Below are 22,833 nucleotides of genomic sequence, written 5' to 3'. Positions count from 1 at the left end.
AGATCTTGCACGGAGCCCCAGTCCGAGGGAGATTGACAGTCATGTTTAGCTTCTTCCATTTTCTAATGATTGCTCCAACAGTGGACCTTTTTTCACCAAGCTGCTTGGCAATTTCCCGTAGCCCTTTCCAGCCTTGTGGAGGTGTACAATTTTGTCTCTAGTGTCTTTGGACAGCTCTTTGGTCTTGGCCATGTTAGTAGTTGGATTCTTACTGATTGTATGGGGTGGACAGGTGTCTTTATGCACCTAACGACCTCAAATAGGTGCATCTAATTTAGGATAATAAATGGAGTGGAGGTGGACATTTTAAAGGCAGACTAACAGGTCTTTGAGGGTCAGAATTCTAGCTGATAGACAGGTGTTCAAATACTTATTTGCAGCTGTATCATACAAATAAATAGTTAAAGAATCATACATTGTGATTTCTGGATTTTTTTTTTTAGATTATGTCTCTCACAGTGGACATGCACCTACGATGACAATTTCAGACCCCTCCATGATTTCTAAGTGGGAGAACTTGCAAAATAGCAGGGTGTTCAAATACTTATTTTTCTCACTGTATATATAATTATTATTTTTAATTTTTTAATTTTTTTTTCAGTTATGTGATGAAATTGACATAATTCCTTAATCAACTGTCCAGGGCTTCTAGGAGGGCCTCACTAGTATTGTGCATGAGCTCGCACCAAGAAAAATCCTTTTGGCCAAAATATACATTCAAGCAAGAGAGGAGATGCTTGCAGAAGATCTTCGAGGTATTTACTGTGGCATTACTGCAGATTTTATGAGTAGTATATATTGTCTAACAAATGTTTTTGTTTTGTCAGAATGATGTAATACAGTAAGTTCTGTCATAGCAAATTTAGTAAAGCTTAGAAAGTTGTTTTTGCAGACGTTGCATGGTTTTAATACTTTTGTTTTCCTCTTACAGTGTGATGCTGATACACCATATGAAAATGGCTTTCAAGCCCTGATCAAATGGATGGTGTGCAGGGGAATAAGAATCAAAGAGAATGTAATTGCTGCCTTCAGTGCAACTTTCTTTTTTAACATGACATTTTTCAGCCTTTTTGAAAAATATGTTATTGCAAAGATATGAGTTAAGAATCATTCAAAGACGTGTGTTCCTGAAGAGACTATTAACACAGAAAAATAAAAATGTTCATATTTTACTCACCGTCATGATGTTTCAAACCTGTTTCTAACAGTCCATGTGACTTGTGTGTCTAATTTCAAGTTGTCTGAAGGCATGCACGGTTTTTGTTAGAAACAACCTGAAATGAGAGTAGCCCCTTCAAAATAAATTGTGTGTTCACATGTTCATTCTGTTCTTAACATATTTAAAGCGAAATAGCTATATATATTGTGGAATAATTAATGCTTCTCAACAACTTCTCTGGTGATGTAATGTGGAATAATGAAGGCCTCTTTTAAACCTCTTTTGTTTGGTAGCTGCAGCTGCTCCCTGTTCTAAAGATGTTCTTAGGAATCTGTTTTTTGTCTCTACTCTCACGTAGCTCAAACATGTATGTCACCCCCATATAAGGTAAAGAACTATTTCATTGGTGAGGGTCCAGTAGAATGTGTTTTTTCTGGACCATATAACAGAATGCTGAACAAATAAACGTTGAAGAGAGATTTGATACCATTGAGTGTCTGTGTAATTTCTTTCTTCCCTCAGCTGAGCCGTATAGAGACGGGGATTGCAGATCAACAAATAAATTAAATACATTGGATGACAAAATTATCTATTATAATATATATATATATATATATATATATATATATATATATATATATATATATATATATATATATGTATATATGTACAGTAGATGATGGATGATGTCATTCAGATAAGCTTCCAAACATGGTAGCAGCATGTTACCATGTCAAAAATACTATGGTAGTACCACAGTAACCTTTTGTTTCTGTATAATGAAATTAATATAATTACTACAATTTATATAATATAAAGTTGTCATATATTTATCTTTTCTACATTAAATATTTAAGATAAAATCTTTTTTGTCATTGCAGTTGACTATGACATAAAACACTGGCTGAAGCAGCACAGTTGAAAACTGTGAACTTAAAGTTGATAGATTTTCCCTTTGTCCTGTATATAGAGTAATTTTGTTGCAACATGATCACATGGAAAATCACCATGCTGCTTTCGAATGTTTATGTACCCTGAAATTGAACTCATTCTGCCGAATTACTGACGAATGCCTTCCCTTTGAGACATCAGTCCAAAGATGAGCACATAGTGCTACTGATTGTGTGTTGCAACATCTGAGACACATGTTCTGCTTCAATGGAAACCAGAAAGTATTCATGGTCACATAAACAATGGGGAGTGCGATTTGGAGGTTGAATTTTTGCCCACTTACTCCACTGAAAGTTAGGCTTAGGGTAGGAGTTTGGCTTAGGAAGTAGGGTTATAAAATGCATTTCTGCTGACTGTACAACGTCATTTCATATTGTCGCCACCCTGTGGATATTTCACCTCAACCACACTTCCAGCTTCGGCCACTGGGGGCAGTGGTTAACATTTTAGTAAGAAGAGAATTATTTTCAACCTCCTGTAGCCGAATTCACAGTGTAATATGTCTGTTTTGTTTACTTGTTTTCTATGTGGACTTTTTCCACACAGATACATGCATATCTCCTTGAGCGTGGGTTACTGAGAGCAGTGGAGATCAATTAATCATCTGGATAAACATGGTTAGGAAATAAGACCCAAGTACACCTGAACATTTGTCAATCTCCTCTTGCAGAAACGTGAGATGGTTCTAAACAACGTCGTAAATGTCTCATGGCAAGGTTGTTTTATAAAGCTACATACAGTGGGTACGGAAAGTATTCAGACCCCCTTAAATTTTTCACTCTTTGTTATATTGCAGCCATTTGCTAAAATCATTTAAGTTCATTGTTTGTCCTCATTATTGTACACACAGCACCCCATATTGACAGAAAAACACAGAATTGTTGACATTTTTGCACATTTATTAAAAAAGAAAAACTGAAATATCTCATGGTCCTAAGTATTCAGACCCTTTGCTGTGACACTCATATATTTAACTCAGGTGCTGTCCATTTCTTCTGATCATCCTTGAGATGGTTCTACACCTTCAATTGAGTCCAGCTGTGTTTTATTATACTGATTGGACTTGATTAGGAAAGCCACACACCTGTCTATATAAGACCTCACAGCTCACAGTGCATGTCAGAGCAAATGAGAATCATGAGGTCAAAGGAACTGCCTGAAGAGCTCAGAGACAGAATTGTGGCAAGGCACAGATCTGGCCAAGGTTAAAAAAAAATTTCTGCTGCCCTTAAGGTTCATAAGAGCACAGTGGCCTCCATAATCCTTAAATGGAAGACGTTTGGGATGACCAGAACCCTTCCTAGAGCTGGCCATCCGGCCAAACTGAGCTATCGGGGGAGAAGAGCCTTGGTGAGAGAGGTAAAGAAGAACCCAAAGATCACTGTGGCTGAGCTCCAGAGATGCAGTCGGGAGATGGGAGAAAGTTGTAGTAAGTCAACCATCACTGCAGCCATCCACCAGTCGGGGCTTTATGGCAGAGTGGCCCGACGGAAGCCTCTCCTCAGTGCAAGACACATGAAAGCCCGCATGGAGTTTGCTAAAAAAACACCTGAAGGACTCCAAGATGGTGATAAACAAGATTCTCTGGTCTGATGAGACCAAGATAGAACTTTTTGGCCTTAATTCTAAGCGGTATGTGTGGAGAAAACCAGGCACTGCTCATCACCTGTCCAATACAGTCTCAACAGTGAAGCATGGTGGTGGCAGCATCATGCTGTGGGGGTGTTTTTCAGCTGCAGGGACAGGACGACTGGTTGCAATCGAGGGAAAGATGAATGCGGCCAAGTACAGGGATATCCTGGACGAAAACCTTCTCCAGAGTGTTTTGGACCTCAGACTGGGCCGAAGGTTCACATTCCAACAAGACAATGACCCTAAGCACACCACTAAAATAACGAAGGAGTGGCTTCACAACAACTCCGTGACTGTTCTTGAATGGCCCAGCCAGAGCCCTGACTTAAACCCAATTGAGCATCTCTGGAGAGACCTGAAAATGGCTGTCCACCAACGTTTACCTCCAACCTGACAGAACTGGAGAGGATCTGCAAGGAGGAATGGCAGAGGATACCCAAATCCAGATGTGAAAAACTTGTTGCATCTTTCCCAAAAAGACTCATGGCTGTATTAGATCAAAAGGGTGCTTCTACTAAATACTGAACAAAGGGTCTGAATACTTAGGACCATGTGATATTTCAGTTTTTCTTTTTTAATAAATGTGCAAAAATGTCAACAATTCTGTGTTTTTCTGTCAATATGGGGTGCTGTGTGTACAATAATGAGGAAAAAAAATGAACTTAAATGATTTTAGCAAATGGCTGCAATATAACAAAGAGTGAAAAATTTAATCATAAACAAAATGCTTCTTCAGAAACATTATGAAGCAGAGTTCAATGTTTATTGTCTCATAACTATAAATAAAAGTCCAGGTGAAGATGATCGCCGACCTTGGATAAAATACAGTGGCTGTCTGTGCTTTTCCATCGTGTCCCAGCCGTCTATTTTCATCTTTATGTTCATCAGCAGTTTTTCTCCGTGTATGTAATCTGTGATCATATCAAGGTCATGCCCAGCTCTTATGAAGCCTTTAAGACTTTTAAAGACTAAGGGTGCATAGGACTGAAATGTAAATGACACATGGCCCTGCAATCTCTCAAAGTTTTACCTCCTCTTGGCATACCAATAACAATCTTGACTCCATTGAAATTGCCTGGCCTATATATGGATAAATCTGTTGCAAAACTTGTGAGCTTGTAGATTAGAAATTGAGAAGTTGTACAATAAATATTAGTATTTGTAAGATGAAATTTACACTTCATTTACACAAATCTTCACTCATAGATAATGAAGTGGTGGTGGCGTAGTGGGCACTAAACTGTTAAGCAGAAGGTTGCTGGTTCGATCCCCACAGCCACCACCATTGTGTCCTTGAACAAGGCACTTATCTGCAGGTTAATCAGCAGTTTCAACCTATCAAATCTGTCACTTGCAACAACTTTTGCAAAAAAGTTGTTGCACTTGTAAATCAAGATGGGAGAGAACAGGCTACCGGTGCTGGGCGAATTAAGTCGTGACCAATCACAAGAGCTGGAACAACAGCTGGAACGAATCAAAACGGATCACAATACTTACTTGATGTCTATCTACTTTATATAGAATTCAGTGTAAGTTATAATGAATCTATTTTCCTGCTGCATCTGAACTAGAGTTATAGAAATGTGCATTTTCTGGTGTTTTTAGTATTTGCTCAATTGCATTATTAAGATGTCTATATGTGATTTAAAGTAAGTGCACATGACCATGATAATCTCAGATAATCACGATTAAAGCAAGTCATCAAGGTCAGGCAATTATATAGGCTAATAAGTTCTAAATAATATATCTTATTCTTAAGATGTCAAGGTGTAATTTCTTACTGCTTGATTTTAAGGCTTGATCAGCATGGAAGGGTTGATAAAACAGTTTAAACATACCTTTAACAAGAACTAAGAAATGAATTACTGTCATATAAAAGACATTTAAAATGACCTGAGTTTTATTCTGAATTGATAAATATATGAATAGTGTCTCATTAAAAAAAAGAATGCACACTGTGCACAATATTATCTTTATTTTACAAGTGGGTTTCTTACAATAATTACAGTAACATTGCAATTCATCTAAGCAAATTTGTTTGCTAATTTGCAACAATGTAATATCAGTTGCAACATTGAATTAGTTGCAACTGATATTACTGAAATAATAAAGGCATGATATTTAATCTTCTATAGATTGTCAGCAAGCATGATTAATATAGTTACCATTCATGTGAAAATGAGGAGAAGTTTTGGAAAGAATAACACAAGTTATTTTACACTTGAAATTGTAATAATACAGAAGATAAATAAATGTCAGAAAATGACTGAAATATAGCATAACGCTGCACTCTGACAATTTAAAGGGTAACTAAACACCTGCTCAGAGTCTGACTCCACCCACTAGAAATATTTGAAAATGCTGGAAAAGTGGGCAGACCCCGGCGGGGATAGAGGGAACGAACCGAGTGCGGGGCTGAGCGGGGGTGGGGGGTGGGGGGCACCTGAGACTCGTAGTGACGGATTAATTGACAGCTGCTGTCAGACTCTATGTTATTATTATTCCGTACATGAATCTGGCGTGGTGAGCTGGAACCTGCTTACGTCAGCGGTCACCGCTTTCGTCACGAAATACTGCAACAGCCAATAGGAAAATTCAACTGCAGTAGCCACCGTTCAACCTGAAGAGGGCAGCACTCAGACGTTTTACACCATATATTGTAGAATTAAAACACTTTATACACAAATGTCAAAAAAATTACTTAAATCAATGACCAGTACTAATAAAGCCCCATTCTTACAGATCATTAACTAAAAAAAGTTGGTTTAGGGTTTAGTTACCCTTTAAGGATTTGCCTGCTATAATGTCTCTGGTGTTATCAATAATTCACTGTATTTTATCTTTTGGAACAGTTCTCTGGTGATAATTGAGCTTTTCTTACTTCACTCTTATGGTGTGTTCACATACAACGCAAAGCAAGATTACATACAAAGTCGAGGCAAAGATGCGATAGACGGGAATTCGACCAGGCAGCACGAATGAAGCGAGTGGTGTGACTTGAAAACTGAAAATCACTTCATCCGTTTCATTCGTGTTTTTGTACGAGTTGAAATCTTCAACTCGAGCGAGAAATTCGTATGACGCGTTGTTGCGAAAGCCTATCAGCATTGAGATTGTCAGGATGTCACTGATGTACTGAAATCTGGAAAAATGGATGACATTTTTTTTGTAGAGGTGTGTGGGTACCCGGAATTGAATAACACAACGTCATACTTGTACAGAGACTGGACAAAAAAAGACTTGGAGGAAAGTGAGCGAGGAAGTTGGACTACCTGATAAGTTCTGAAAATATGCACGTCTACTTGATTCCAGCTATTGGTTGTACTTTACTATGAACCAAGTCATAGAAGCCCCTCCTCCTGTCCTTTTCCGGAAGAGAAGGGGGAATACTCACAAGTCCGCGTTACTCGTGCGAACGCGAGTTTAAACACAAATTTATAATCCAGCGGTCAAACTCGCGCGAGCAATGTGAGGCGAAATTTATCTTTGCGTTGTATGTGAACGCACCATTATACCCATTGATACCTAAATTCTATTTAATATTTTCATGAAAATATGGAACTCGTGGCCTATGACAGCTGGCTGGTTTGTCGCATCCCATGTAGTTTTACCGACTACAAACATCCTGCAGAAATATTTCTTCAGATAATTCTCTCAATGCCATCCTTAGATATTACATGTGTAGTCTCTCAGCGTCAAATTCTGCATTGATCAACATGATCATAAAGTCTCATTTGATTTTTTACTTGTTAAATTCACTCTTAATCATTTAATTGTCAAGTTATTTAACTTATCCTGCCACTGCATCAGCCAGCCATTGCCACCGCTGGACTTGTTTTGCTTACTAAAATGGCACTGGCACTGTTGCATGATGTCATCGCATTCTAAGATGATCCGTTTTGATTGGACCAGCATCAGTCGTTCCAGCTCTTGTGATTGATCATGTCTTCATTGGCCCCACCCAGCACCGGTAGACTGTTCTTTCACATCATGCAAATGTCAAGGCGGGAAGGTCTGAAGTTGTAGTGGCAGATTTGAGAGGTTGTAAGTGCCGATTTGTTGTTGTAACGTGAAAGTGATTTAAAGTACAAAATAAATATGTTATACAAGTTTGTGTCTGTCGTTGTATTTATATAAACGTCATTTTACACATTTGTGACTATTTGTCTACAACTTTGAAAATCTACAAGCTCTGGAGTATTGCAACAGATTAATTTTCATATCTATAGAGCATTTTGAGTTTGTTTACAGTGTGAGGGTGAATGAAATGTGCAATGATTGCCACATAGTGCAGGGAGTCATTTTGTAGCCTGACAGAGCTGAGATAAGATCACCCAGATGTGCTGTTATTGCCCCTATACTGTGTGGAGAATATTACCAGCTAATCAACTTTGTCACTCTATAATCAGTTCTTGCTCAGGAAAGGGAAGTGCAATCAAAGATGCCTCTGTAAATGTGTGTGTGTGTGTGTGTGTGTGTGTGTGTGTGTGTGTGTGTGTGTGTGTGTGTGTGTGTGTGTGTGTGTGCGTGTTTATTAGTGGTTATTTGTTTGCGGAAAATCTCATAGACAATACCTCATCATAAAATCAAACATTGCTCAGGGAAGAGGGGAAGGGGCAAGATATTTCACGCAGATGTGATTAGTGAGCGTTTACATAAAACACTTTGCCTAGCCAAACAGAATTGTCTGAACAAACAATTTCATATTGGATAATGATCTACATGATCTAACCCATAACATTTGTTTTGATAGTGTAACCTAATGTATTCAGGTTGATTCAGTGATTTTCAATAATATTTTTGACTTGAATCAAACTTGTTAATTAAGATGTTTCCACCTGAAGTACATTTTAGATCTTTTTTTTTTTTAGTAAACCAGTGTCCACATATGGTGAATGATGTGGTTTTTCAGAACCTGTAGCTTAAAAGGAAAGTTTGCATGTGCATACGTTTTGCTGCCACGTGCTTATTAAAACAGCCTTCGCTTTCCTGAATATCATGTCCATCTCATGGGCAGGAGTGTGAAACTGCTTTTGTCAGTCCGTGGCCTCCTCTCCCCCTTTCGAGCCCCTGAGAAGCCAAGAACACCCACCAGTCCCTGGTTACATAGTACCCTGTATCCATGGAGACCGACCGTGCCTTCTGGAACACAATATCCATGAGGCGTAATCAGATTCAGATGTAATAATCATTTATTTTAATGAACTCTGAAACAAAAAGCTCTAACATTTGTCATCTGGACCAGCTCTTGAAAAGGCGCACATTTTCAAATTTTTCTGTAGCACTATTAAAACATTGGTCTGTTTGTTTTTCCCTGACCAGGGGTGTGTTTCCTGTAAAACTACTTAACTCACTGCTTAACCATAAAGAAAGCTGTTAACGCAGAGTGTAACGGATCAATGGAAAGGAGGAGGCGAGGACCGGCTTTACAATATAAATTATAGTTTAATAGTAAACTTAAAAGAAGACACAAACACACACATGACGGACATGTCCGCTAACGATCTCTCTCTCTCCCGCATGACACCCTGCAGTCGACCTTTATACCTCGGAGGCTTGATTAGCCTAATATGGGACCGGGTGTGTATGATCACGACCCGGCCCCGCCCTCCACCCTGCCACACTGTTTAATGAGCGAAAGCTGCTGAAGACATGAAAGCATGTAAATGCGACAGATAAATTGTACTGCAATAGTCGTATTTCCCTTTACATCAGACCTTGGGGTTCCCCCAGCGCATATGAGCACATGTGTATATATAGGAATATGATCATTCTTCAAAAATATGTAAAAACTTCACTTAAGCATTAACACGGATACATAAATATGTGTTCTCTGACAAAAGCCGCGTGTGTTAAATCGCTTTCTCTTAACAGCCTTTAATCCCATAAAGGTTTTTCTCTTTTCCTGTTACGCTAAATGGCCAAAGTATATGGACACCCATTCTAATTCCAAGGCCCTTAAAGAGGAGATGAAATGCTCTTTTTATATATAATTTTATTATCTTCCCTGTGGTTCACTTGATAATGTTAATTTAGTAATACTGTATATGATGGCCCTTTGACTGAAATGCTTGTTTTTGACCTAATCGCCTCCTAAAAACTTCAGCATAATCACCCACTGTTATGATTGGCTTCCATCATGCAGCCTCTCAAATACGGCCTTCTTTGAATCTCAATCGGAAGAAAATGAACAAGCTCCCTAATATTATAAAAGTTAATTTCAGAGCGCACATCCACCACATTGCAACCGATTATATTAAACTGTTCATCTCAAACACAACTATTAGCATTCAGCACCATAAACTATAAAACAGTCATGACATTTGAAACATTCATGAATGAAATGGTTTACTTATTGTTTTGCAATCGGGTCCAATAGTGTTTTTAACTGTCCCGCCCTTCAATAACAGTACATTTGCAAAGCTTAGATCGTATTATGACTGGTTCAAAGCAAACACACTGATATGAGCCAAAAAAAACAACAACACATACATAGTCCAAAGCACGGTGCATATATGCACACACATACAGTATCACAACACTGGAAACTCATCAAAACGGTCAAAGACATCCATCTAGTGCATGTTTACAGACACCAACAATTAAAAATAGTGCAGATGAGTGAAAGAACGTGTCCAGGACGCATTTGTGCTCAAAACAGCAAGACCCAGAGCAACTGATGAAACCAAATGGTCTTCTCTTTTCAGAGATGTAACTTGACACGGCATCTTTTAAAAGCACCGCCAGCTACATGACAGTGGTCAAAGACGTCCGTCTAGTGCATGTTTATATACAAAAAATTATATAAAATAGTCCAGATTATACCCCTTTGGAGTTCAGGAATAGCTAGGCCAGACTAGGCCTGTTTGTACTACTCTCTCTCAGTTTACAAACTGAAGCTCCAGTGGGCAGGGCCAAGGATGCGATGATGTGAAGTAGGCATTGAGGATTTTTGGTCATGAATTAATGCAAAAATAATGTAGGGAAGTCACAGAAGTAGAGAATAAGGTGTTTTTGCAGCATGGAATCAATAAATGCTTTTATTGCATTGGAGATTACGTTTTAAGTTCTGAAATGTACTCAGTATTTATAATTGAATCTTATTTGTCAAAATATCAAGGGAAATTGTATTCCTCATGACTTGAAACCTTTAATTCTAGTGATGGAAAATCACAATTATACGGCATGTGTGCTTCCAGCAGATCAAAAGTTTGAGGAGGGTCCTTTTTTATTACAGCATGACAATGCTCATGTGCACAAAGCGAGGACCATTCAAAATTATTTATTAAGGATGTGTGGAAGAACTTGACTGGTCTGCACAAAGGCCACACCTTATTCCCATTGAACACCTTTGGGATGAGTTGGAATGCCAATTTTCAGCCAGATCCCATCGCCTAACATTAGTGCTTGACCTCATTGATGCTCTACAGTAGTGTCTGAATGGGAGCTCTTCCCTGCAGCCATGTTCCAACATCTAGTGCAAAGTCTTCCCAGAAGATTGGAAGCTCTTATGAAAGCTAAGGGAGGACCGACTCACTATTAATGTCCATGGATTTGTAATTAAATGCTCAACAAGCACATATGGATGTGGTGTTTGGGTGTCCAAAACACCTATATTTTGTTAATATAGTATATCTTTTTAATCTTCGAATGCAGCAGCATTCCGTTTGCTATTGAGTTTTTCTTTTTGCTATTTGTTAAGAAGATTGTATCAGTTGTTAACTTTATGGTTGTGCAAATTAAATTTTCACCCTCTTCATATCACTGAAATTTGATTTTGTGCTGATTTTATGAATTTGCAACTGTGGCGGTAGACAAATGTGCAATTAGTTTGCAGGGATGTATGGAGTTTTGCTGCTTTGGGATCGATTATAACCGAGTAATCAAGTGTTTCTTTATGTCAAGCACAGTTAGAAATAGTAACAGCAAGGAGAGCAGGGGGAAATGGTTTATCTGGATAAGTACACACTGGGTGGATGTATGTATGTGTTTTTCTCTTTCTGTTGGTCTCAGTAGTGTGATTAAGAATGTTTATTGCAGGTAATTAATGTGGGAATACTGTGAAAGAAGGTTTTATGGGATTTAACTGGACTGGACCTATCATATCGCTTAACTGTATGTTTCCCTAATGCTTTATTTGCATTTTTATACATCAGTTAATTCTTGTCCATCTATTATCATTGGATAAGTGACATAACAACACATATACAATATTGTGTCTATAGCACTAGAAATTTGTATCACTCCACATCATTTGATGCTTTGGCTTCTTTTGGAACTATTGTCAATGGTGAAACAAACATAAACAAAACAGCTTGCCATATACTCAGTTTTCTTTAGCAACCACTGGGTGCCGCCCGGATGATTCTAATTCAGACATGGGCAACATATGGCCCGCGGGCCGGATCAGGCCCTCTACATGGTTTAATGTGGCCCGCGGCTCATTTATCGTAAAAGGGTTTTTATTTTTTGTTCATTGGATATTTCAGTTAACTTGCATTGGGACGTAACGTGTCTCCACAAGCATTTAACATGCTCAGGGTTGCCAGATAAGAGATGCAACACCCCCAGTTTGAGATTTATACTTACGCAAATTGGAAATATTCCAGCTAATGTTATAATTATTTTGTGCCATCTGGCAACCATGCATGCGAGTACTCTTTTTCTATCTTGCTTTCCCCTTTGAACAAATTTAGCGATCTGTAGTGCAATATTCTGCTCAAGGAAAAGTGTTATACGGCTACTCTGTGTACATTCTTGAGGCTGCTTGTGATGTTTGGTGCTACTTTTCAGGTAAACCTTCTCAGTGATTAAATGAAATATAAAAGTAGATCTCGGCATCATTAACATGCGAGCAAAAGCAAGCCAGAGATGAATATGTATATGTATTTTTTATTTGTACAATTTAGAAATGTTGAAGTCCCTTCACACCTGTATGTTAATCTAACTCTTGCAGTAATTATTTATCATAGTCATGCAGCCTGTGTTATTCAGTAGTGTGCTGAAAGTCAAACCATCGAGGAGACCCGCATCATGTAAATGAGAAATGTTTTAGAAAAAAAAGAAGTAAACTCGCTCGCTTTGCCCAAACTTTAAAAGTTCTATTAATGATAATTTTTTTTTGTTATTATTAAAACAGACACCTGATGTAGAGATTGTTAAAATGAATAATAAATGAACAGGGAAGTAGAGATGGTAAAATAAATTTATAATCTCCACCTTTATTCAGTTTTTTATTGCCTGATAGAAAATGATCTATCTTTGTAGAGCAATATAATACTTTATGCAATTGCAGAATAATCCCATTAGTCACAGATACACTTCAGAAAATTGAGTACACAACTATTTCTGGGCTTAAAAGTTACAAAAACCAAATCAATGCAGAACATTGTATCTCAAAAGGAATACAATTGTGGCCCACCCACAATTCTGGTCTAAAGAAGCAATGTAAAAACTTCCAATCGAGCAATGTAGATGGAGAGCAATGCCTTTTTAAGGTTTATTTGGGAGTGAAAATTAATTTTAGGCTCAATTTGTACAGTTGTTGGGAGTCATAACATCTTAAATTATATAAACATAACTAACCTCAGACCATTGATTGATGTAATTTACCCACTCAGGTGTGGCACTGTCAAAAACAACTCTTAACGCCATCTCGACTCTTAAGTACCAGTACTAGAACCACGTCTGTGTTTTTTTTTTTTATACTCTAAACGCCACATTATCTGCTAAGAACATATGCCAATGCGAGTGAAAATGGAAACTGGAAAACACGTGCCTGTTATGAATCGTGGAACACTTCTGCAGGAAAAAGGTGGATTGTGTCATAATGGTTTGCCAGTTATTTTTGGTCATGACATTAGTCATTCATTTTAACAGAAATGTTATTAGGCATTTTTGATCATACTAGTCTCATGCTAACTTGTGTATATACTTTAAAATCATTGTATAATTTATGTTTATTAATGTTTGTTGGCTTCCCCTATAGAATTCCATTGTAGGTAAATTACTGTTAACACAATTTTTGTTTAAGGAATTTGCAACGCTTGATCCTGCTTTTGTATCTTTTGGAACTTTGTAGAGCAAATATTAACTAAATAGCTGACCAGGATGTGTTTGGATGTGACCATGAAAGGTTGGTTCCTAAATATTTACTTGTTTATAGATGTCTTAACATTATCACACAAGCAAATGCATTATTGTACTGCAGTTTCCCAGTGAAATGTCCTGCGGGGGGTGCTCTTTTTCTATCTTGCTTTCCCCTTTGAACAAATTTAGCGATCTGTAGTGCAATATTCTGCTCAAGGAAAAGTGTTATACGGCTACTCTGTGTACATTCTTGAGGCTGCTTGTGATGTTTGGTGCTACTTTTCAGGTAAACCTTCTCAGTGATTAAATGAAATATAAAAGTAGATCTCGGCATCATTAACATGCGAGCAAAAGCAAGCCAGAGATGAATATGTATATGTATTTTTTATTTGTACAATTTAGAAATGTTGAAGTCCCTTCACACCTGTATGTTAATCTAACTCTTGCAGTAATTATTTATCATAGTCATGCAGCCTGTGTTATTCAGTAGTGTGCTGAAAGTCAAACCATCGAGGAGACCCGCATCATGTAAATGAGAAATGTTTTAGAAAAAAAAGAAGTAAACTCGCTCAGCTTTGCCCAAACTTTAAAAGTTCTATTAATGATAATTTTTTTTGTTATTATTAAAACAGACACCTGATGTAGAGATTGTTAAAATGAATAATAAATGAACAGGGAAGTAGAGATGGTAAAATAAATTTATAATCTCCACCTTTATTCAGTTTTTTATTGCCTGATAGAAAATGATCTATCTTTGTAGAGCAATATAATACTTTATGCAATTGCAGAATAATCCCATTAGTCACAGATACACTTCAGAAAATTGAGTACACAACTATTTCTGGGCTTAAAAGTTACAAAAACCAAATCAATGCAGAACATTGTATCTCAAAAGGAATACAATTGTGGCCCACCCACAATTCTGGTCTAAAGAAGCAATGTAAAAACTTCCAATCGAGCAATGTAGATGGAGAGCAATGCCTTTTTTAAGGTTTATTTGGGAGTGAAAATTAATTTTAGGCTCAATTTGTACAGTTGTTGGGAGTCATAACATCTTAAATTATATAAACATAACTAACCTCAGACCATTGATTGATGTAATTTACCCACTCAGGTGTGGCACTGTCAAAAACAACTCTTAACGCCATCTCGACTCTTAAGTACCAGTACTAGAACCACGTCTGTGTTTTTTTTTTATACTCTAAACGCCTACATTATCTGCTAAGAACATATGCCAATGCGAGTGAAAATGGAAACTGGAAAACACGTGCCTGTTATGAATCGTGGAACACTTCTGCAGGAAAAAGGTGGATTGTGTCATAATGGTTTGCCAGTTATTTTTGGTCATGACATTAGTCATTCATTTTAACAGAAATGTTATTAGGCATTTTTGATCATACTAGTCTCATGCTAACTTGTGTATATACTTTAAAATCATTGTATAATTTATGTTTATTAATGTTTGTTGGCTTCCCCTATAGAATTCCATTGTAGGTAAATTACTGTTAACACAATTTTTGTTTAAGGAATTTGCAACGCTTGATCCTGCTTTTGTATCTTTTGGAAATTTGTAGAGCAAATATTAACTAAATAGCTGACCAGGATGTGTTTGGATGTGACCATGAAAGGTTGGTTCCTAAATATTTACTTGTTTATAGATGTCTTAACATTATCACACAAGCAAATGCATTATTGTACTGCAGTTTCCCAGTGAAATGTCCTGCGGGGGGTGCGAAAAGCAAGTGAAATGGTGTTGCAATCCGACAAGGTTTTTATGGTGAATAATATGGAGATTTTAATGAGTAAAACACACCTCCCTAACCTTTAAACTTTAGCCTAAACCTAACCAATAGTGTTCTAAAAGATAAATAAGAGGTGAACAAAACAGACACCCTTAACCAATACCTAAACCTATCTGATCGCAAATGCGACATAAAAAGCACATTTTCTGTAGCAACCACATAAATTCGAGACACTTCCATGACAGTTTAGTTTTACATGTCAGCTTTCGTGCTTGGCTGGACTCGAGCCTTGATCATCTGAGTACAAAGTCCAAACTCTCTATCAGGTCTTTTAAAATCACCTCTTTCTACCCATTGAGTTTGTTGTTTTTTTTTTTTTTTAAATCTAGACATCACATGTTTCTGTATGACCTCCATGTCAGCTGTGACATTCGCTTAATCACATTTGCTACAAAAAAATCAATAGAGTAAATTAGCTGCAGCATTTAAAAGCTCGTGCACAGTTTTAAAATTGAAAGTGTACACATTCAGCTCACTCCAAAAACAAGGTCACCCTGTGAACAATGAGATGGCATTTAGAAACAACACAAACAAACCAAAAACCACAAGAGAAATAATCAGAGGCAGAATCCTACATAATTTAGCTTTGCTATCAGCCAGCACATCCCAGCCCAATATCCAAATGAACTTTTCCGAGCCAGAGACTGTGATAAAGCTTATTGTCAATCCAAGCTATTGGCTGCACTGCGCTGGCTTATGCAGATAGTCAATCGGGGCTCATCCTATGCCTCTTCCATTAAAACACTTTATCTCTGTAGAAAATGCTTTGAAAATCCTCTGAACTATCCTCAGCTCCTATAGAAACCTAAGAGATGAGGAGTAAGGGAAGTAATGAAGTGCATGCAGGCTAAATCAATTGAGAGTTTGAGTGGGCATTGTTGGCATGGAGCTGAACTGAACAGCACAGCTGGGGCTATGGATGTTGACTGAACCAACAGATTCAGCACCCTATCAGACTTTCAGAGGTCTGAAGCTATCAAGAACATGTGTTAAATCGCTTGAATTTACAGTGTTTTCTAACACACATTTTCTAAAAATGATGTCTAAATCAACAACAATAAGATATATTATTCATATATTTTTATAATGCATTTTACTTTGTCATATCTGATTTATATAGGAAACTGTATAAAACTGTTTCAATATATGTTTATGATCAAAATCAAGAAAGCACATTCAAACTCCACAGCCCAGCTGGCTTTTCATTGTGTTGCTCATTTAAGAAAAATGCTGTTCAAATTATATTTCCTAGAAAATTAACATTTTATTCATTACAAAATTCAGTATTCAAAAAAACATGGACCCAAGACATTATGTTGCAAGTGATGAAAGCTTTGTCAAGACTCAGTTTAAAATATTTAAGTCATATCAAGTCAGGTTTTTAATTTATACCATTAATTCTTCAAGTTCAACTAATCAATTATGCATAAATTATGTTGTTGTGCATTTGTTTGTTTTTGCTTTTCTTTATTAACTCATATAACTCAAATTAAGTAAAATAAATAGATAAATAAATAAATACTCTTCAGGCAAGTGATGCACTATGCAGAGAGCAAATCTACAACCAAGCATATGTAATGATGTGCATCCTTGATATGAGCTAAGAAGGCTGTATAAAAGAAAATCTGCATTGTTTTTCCTTTTGATCTTTCATTACAAAAAATTGTTGCAGATCTAGACATATTACCCCTCTTTCAATTTAAAACAATTGAAAGAGGGGTAATATCTCATAATTAAATATATATTTTTCTCCAAAACACATTGGCCACAATTATTGGCACCCCTAGAAATTATTATGAGTAATATATATCTGAAGTACATTCCCATTCATATTTTAATTTATTTTAGTGCTCCTGGGTGACTAGGAACATGAAATTGTTCAACCATGACTTCCTGTTTCACAGGGGTATAAATATGAGGTAACACAGGCCAAATTCCTTAATCATCATTCACAGAGGGTTAGACTAAACTCAGTCACTGATAGGTGAGTTCAAGGTTGTGCTGTATGTTTATAAGGGCTTGCATGGTTTAGCCCCTCAGTACATTGTCGATTTACTTCATCTACATTCTGCACCTAGGACTCTTCGATCATCAAATCAGTTACTCCTCTCTGTTCCTCGATCCCGTCTGAATACCAAAGGTGATCTGGCGTTTATGGTTGCTTCCCCCAGGTTTTCTCTTTAGACTATAATGTTGGTTGAGAATTATAACAGTTTTTTGTGTAGGTTTGATAATGTTTTATTCATTTGTTTATTCATTTTATAAGTTCTGTTTAATTCTGTTATTAATGTTTGTAAAAAATTGCACAGCACTTTGGTTACTTTATAAATAAACATAAACTTGAACTTGATAGCGCAAGTATATCACCAGTCGTCTATTTTATGCGTGTTTACATCTGGAAGAAGTGTTTTAAGTATTTGAGATGTTTATCATTGCAAATGTTTGCAAATCTGATCTTTTTAAGATGTTAATTATTTAGTGATGCTTTCAAGATTAAAAGATCTAAAACAGACATTACGGAGATATACGGTGCTATCTGGGGTTAGAACTAACATTTGATTAGTTTGCAAATTGCCAAGATTATTTGTGTCTGTAGGACTTGTTTCTGTAGTTCTGTACAATTTGTGTTGACTTTTTGAGTTGTTGTTAGTGCATTAGTATATTTTGCTTTACAGTTTTCAGGCAGCAAATGTCAATATTAAAGGAATAGTTCCCCAAAAAATAAAAATTATCATCATTCTCATGCCTTTATGTGCATTTTGGAGCTTCAGAATGTTGGTACCCATTCACTTGCACTGCGAGGATGTACAGAGCTGACATTTTCTTTGTTTGTGGTCAGCAGAAGAAAGAAATTCATACACATGGATGGCATGCGGGTGAGTAAATGATTACAGAATTTAAATTTTTGGGTGAACCATCCCTTTAAAAGTTGTTTTCAGTGACGTATACACTGACGTGGGTGGGTTTGGTTTACTACACATTTCTAAACAAATTACACTGCACAAGCTAACGTATCTCAAATTTGAAAGCAATGTCTCATCTCAAGCCATTAGTTCAAGTCACAAGTTCTGCCATAAAGTCGTAAAATCATGTATCAAGTATTCTAATATATGCCAAGTCATGCCATAAATCTTAAAAATGTTTTAGTTAAAGTCTGACTAAAGTCCAAGCTGAAGTTTTCCAGTGCACATTTCAGGCTGGAGTGGCAGAATATTCATGTGTGTGAATTGCAGCCACAGATCTCAGGACCGTCATTTATTTTGCATTTTATACTTTTATCATTACTACAAATCTAGTGCTGTGATCATTATAAATGATATGGAGTCTTTTTGAAGGTCATGTTATATAAATATATGTCTGCTGACATTTAGCTAGTAATATGAAATAGGCCATAGACGAAATGAAACCATTTGGTATTTTCAGTGTTAGTACATTAGTGTGCTAGTGTGATATACTTCCTCTTTTTCTGAACTGGGTGACCTTATACAGGCTATATTATTAATACACACAATTACATTTTAGAAGTTGAAATAAACTATTTCACCTTAACTTTGCTATTGTGCATTTATTGAAGATACTTTTATACTACACACAGGCAAGGGTTAGAATAATAAAAAGAGTTGCTACATTTTGAAGTATTTATTTACTTCTTTTAATACATTTACTGTATATAGAATGTACATATAAATGATCAAAAGTCACTGACTGGTATTGTTTGGGTAATATGGGCTATGGGTATCCTGGAGAGAAGTCGTTTAAAACTTGCCTGTCAAACTACTTTTTTTTTCCTCTAATTCACTTTCACAGTTCACCAGAGATCGTTTGTTTTGCCATTGTAATTCAGCAAGTAGAAGATCAATTTGCTCCCACTATTATTAAAGAAACTACCCATTTGTAAAAAGATATAATGATCCCAATTATGCAACTAGTTTTGGTGTTAATTTGATGACACTATTAGCTATTTTGTTATAATTAAAAAGTTTTCTTTTAAAGTAAATTTACAGATTAATAATCCGGTTTTGAGATTATAAGAATTATTTGTGAGATTATGATATATTTCGGCTTGCATTCCATTATTTTGCAATGGTGGTTCTTTGCTCAAAGAACCACCAATAAACTTGAAGATTATGTTTTGTTTATTTTAATGTGCCTTAAATGCAGATGAAGTCATGATCTGCTAACTTGATCTTGTCCTATTATTTTCTACAGTGCAGCTCAGTGGTGTAGTCAGTGCCATATTGTAGTCGTATGCTTACTTTTCCCAGGGCTGTTTACGTACAACAACTTCTAAGGATCAATATTGCATATACCCTTGGTATACTCACTTGTTTTGCTGCTTCAGAAGTCCATAATCTACTGTTGTTGATTTGATTTCTTATTGGATGCTGTTTTGTGAAACTGGAGATTCTTTGTTGTAATTGGTGCATTATTACTTGAATTCTACCATTGCCGCCACTGACAGCCATTGTCGCCGCCATCATCGACTGAGGGAATTTATGGCAGTGAGTGGAGAGTCACCTTCATGCTGAAATCATGCTGTATCAGGTAAAATTACAAACAAAATACGATAAACATCCTGTAAAATAAGGAATCATCTCACAATTAAGGGAGAAATTGACCTGAAACACACACACCTTTCACGTGAGTTTTGTGAAATATCAAGTGAGCGATCAATGACAGTCAGCATGTGTTTTCTGTCAGAAGCAAGATCATTTAGTTAAAATCATATAGCATTTGAGTGCATGTAAATTGTTTCCCACCATTAGGAATGCAAAACACCAGTAAATGCACCTATTTATTACATGCCATTTCATTTTATTGCATATGTCAGAGCTCATACTGGAAGAGAGTGAGTGGTAAGAAACTGAATTACTGCATTAATTCAAAATAAAAGTACAGTAGTACAGGTTTAGTTAAAACACTTAACATGATTTTCTTACATTTCCCTTGTGATAAACACTATTAACTGTTAAAACGACGACAAGCCTTTCCTTATGTTCAAATGAAATGCACTGCTCTGCTGTTGTAATTAATTTTTTAAATATCACCTTTATAATGTAGAATGATGCTGCTTTATCAAATTCTTTGTTTATTTCACTACATCACACACATACAAATTGTTAGTAAAATGTACATTGTCATATCAGCTACAGTATTACTTGTGTTGATTGCTGAACACTGGCTGTATTGCATAATACCTTTTTTTTTTTTTTTTTTTTTTTGTCACTGAGTACTTAATTATGTGTAATGGATACAATGCCCAAGTGACTGCGAGCAACTTCAGTAATTCACAGTTATATTACGCGAGGGGCAAATAGTCTGATACAGAACAAGACACCGCCACAAATATCAGTGACTGCCACCTAAAAGAAATGCAGCACAGTTTAACAGATCCACTAGATAGAGCTTATTCTCCTGTAGAGGTCAAATATTAAGGAGGGAAGCTTTGAGATCTTCTGGGAAATCTGGTTCTCTCATAAATAATTCTATGAAGCTCACAATACTGAGGTAAACTGATGTTAGACTCTCCTTATCTAGCTATCTGTATCTGCCAGGCAAGGTAATACTCAAGTAGGTTATATTTTGTCAGACATAAACCTAGGTGGTGGTGTGCGTTGGGAGAAAGAGAAGGGTGGGGGTGGATTGAATGTTCCACTTATAATTCCATATTGTTTGCATTTATGAGGCTGTTTTAACAAAATATCTTTGAGTGAAAAATGAGAATACTGCCTCTGCTTGGTCTCTCTCATTAGATAAAGCAGACAGAGATTTTATATAAATATCTGGTGAATGTACCACATCTGCTATTCACACAAGCAGCGGCTTGCATGTATACATGACTAAGTTTAGGCTGGAAACTCTGAATGGCTCAAGCTGAATATGTTAGCCAATCAGCTCGCTCACAAGTGATATGTCAAGCCAATCGGCTCACATAGTGTAACCTGATAGGTCCTTTGACATGTAATTATGTAGTCAATCAACTTACGTACTCTCTTTGCCTAACATTTAAATTTGCTCAGTTTGCAAGAAAGCCGGTTTCACTGCAGCATGCTGTGAGAGTTTTCTCTGAAACCCTCCACCTGTCTAGATCTGCAACATGGGGTATGTCTGTCTGTCTTCTTGTGTTTTTCTAATTGTGCAGCAGCCACAGTCTCCGTACTTGCACTGCAGCATCAGCGTAGTAGATCTAGACTGACAAGACCAATATCCTGTCAACTTTGTTATTGGTTCAAACTTCTTCACCTATAGCATCTAAAATGGAACTTTTCAACCATCATAACAAATTCTTAAGCCAGGAATATCCTTCACGCAAGTATGTGTACGCAGATGTGAGTGCATGACCAACACACAGTCTGGTTGAACACATGCATCCATGCGTTACTGTGACAGTCACAAACCTCAACATTCAAGTTTGCAGACACATTTTTTTAACCACTCCACATATTTAATATTAGCAAACTATAGTTTTGGCAAGTCCTTTAGGACATTTACTTTGTACATGACACAAGTAATTTTTCCAACAATTGTTTACAGACAGATTGTTTCACTTTTAATTGACTACATCACAATTCCAGCAGGTCAGAAATGTACAAGTTATCTGTGCCTTTAAGCAGCTTGGAAAATTATGTCTAGCCTTTAGACAATTAGCCAATTAGCTTCTGGAACTAATTGGAGTAAATTGGAGGTGTACCTTTGGATGTATTACAAAGCCTACCTTCAAACTCGGTGCCTCTTTGCTTGGCGTCATGGAAAAATCTAAAGAAATCATCAAAGATGATAAATTAAAAAAATGTGTGGACCTCTACTAGTCTAGTTAATACTTGACAGCAATTTCCAAACACTTGTTTGGGGACAAAGACCTTCCTTTTTGAATAAATGTCCTCTAGTCTAATGAAACAAAAATTGAATGGCCCTGTTTGGCCATAATGACCATTGTTATGTTTGGAGGAAAATGGGGCTGGTTCTGTGTGCTTGCCAGCCACAGAACACCATCCCAACCATGAAGCATGGGGGTGGCAGCATCATGTTGTGGGGGTGCTTTGCTGCAGGAGGGGCTGGTGCACTTCACAAATGAAATGGTATCATGAGGAAGGAAAATTATGTGGATATTTTGAAGCAACATCTCAAGACATCAGCCAGGAAGTTAAAGCTTGGTCGCAAATGGATCTTCTAAATGGACAATGGCCCCAAGCATACCTC

Source organism: Xyrauchen texanus, chromosome 26, assembly GCF_025860055.1.
Source record: "Xyrauchen texanus isolate HMW12.3.18 chromosome 26, RBS_HiC_50CHRs, whole genome shotgun sequence".
Taxonomy (NCBI): Eukaryota; Metazoa; Chordata; class Actinopteri; order Cypriniformes; family Catostomidae; genus Xyrauchen; species Xyrauchen texanus.
Note: the sequence above shows the minus strand (reverse complement) of the source record.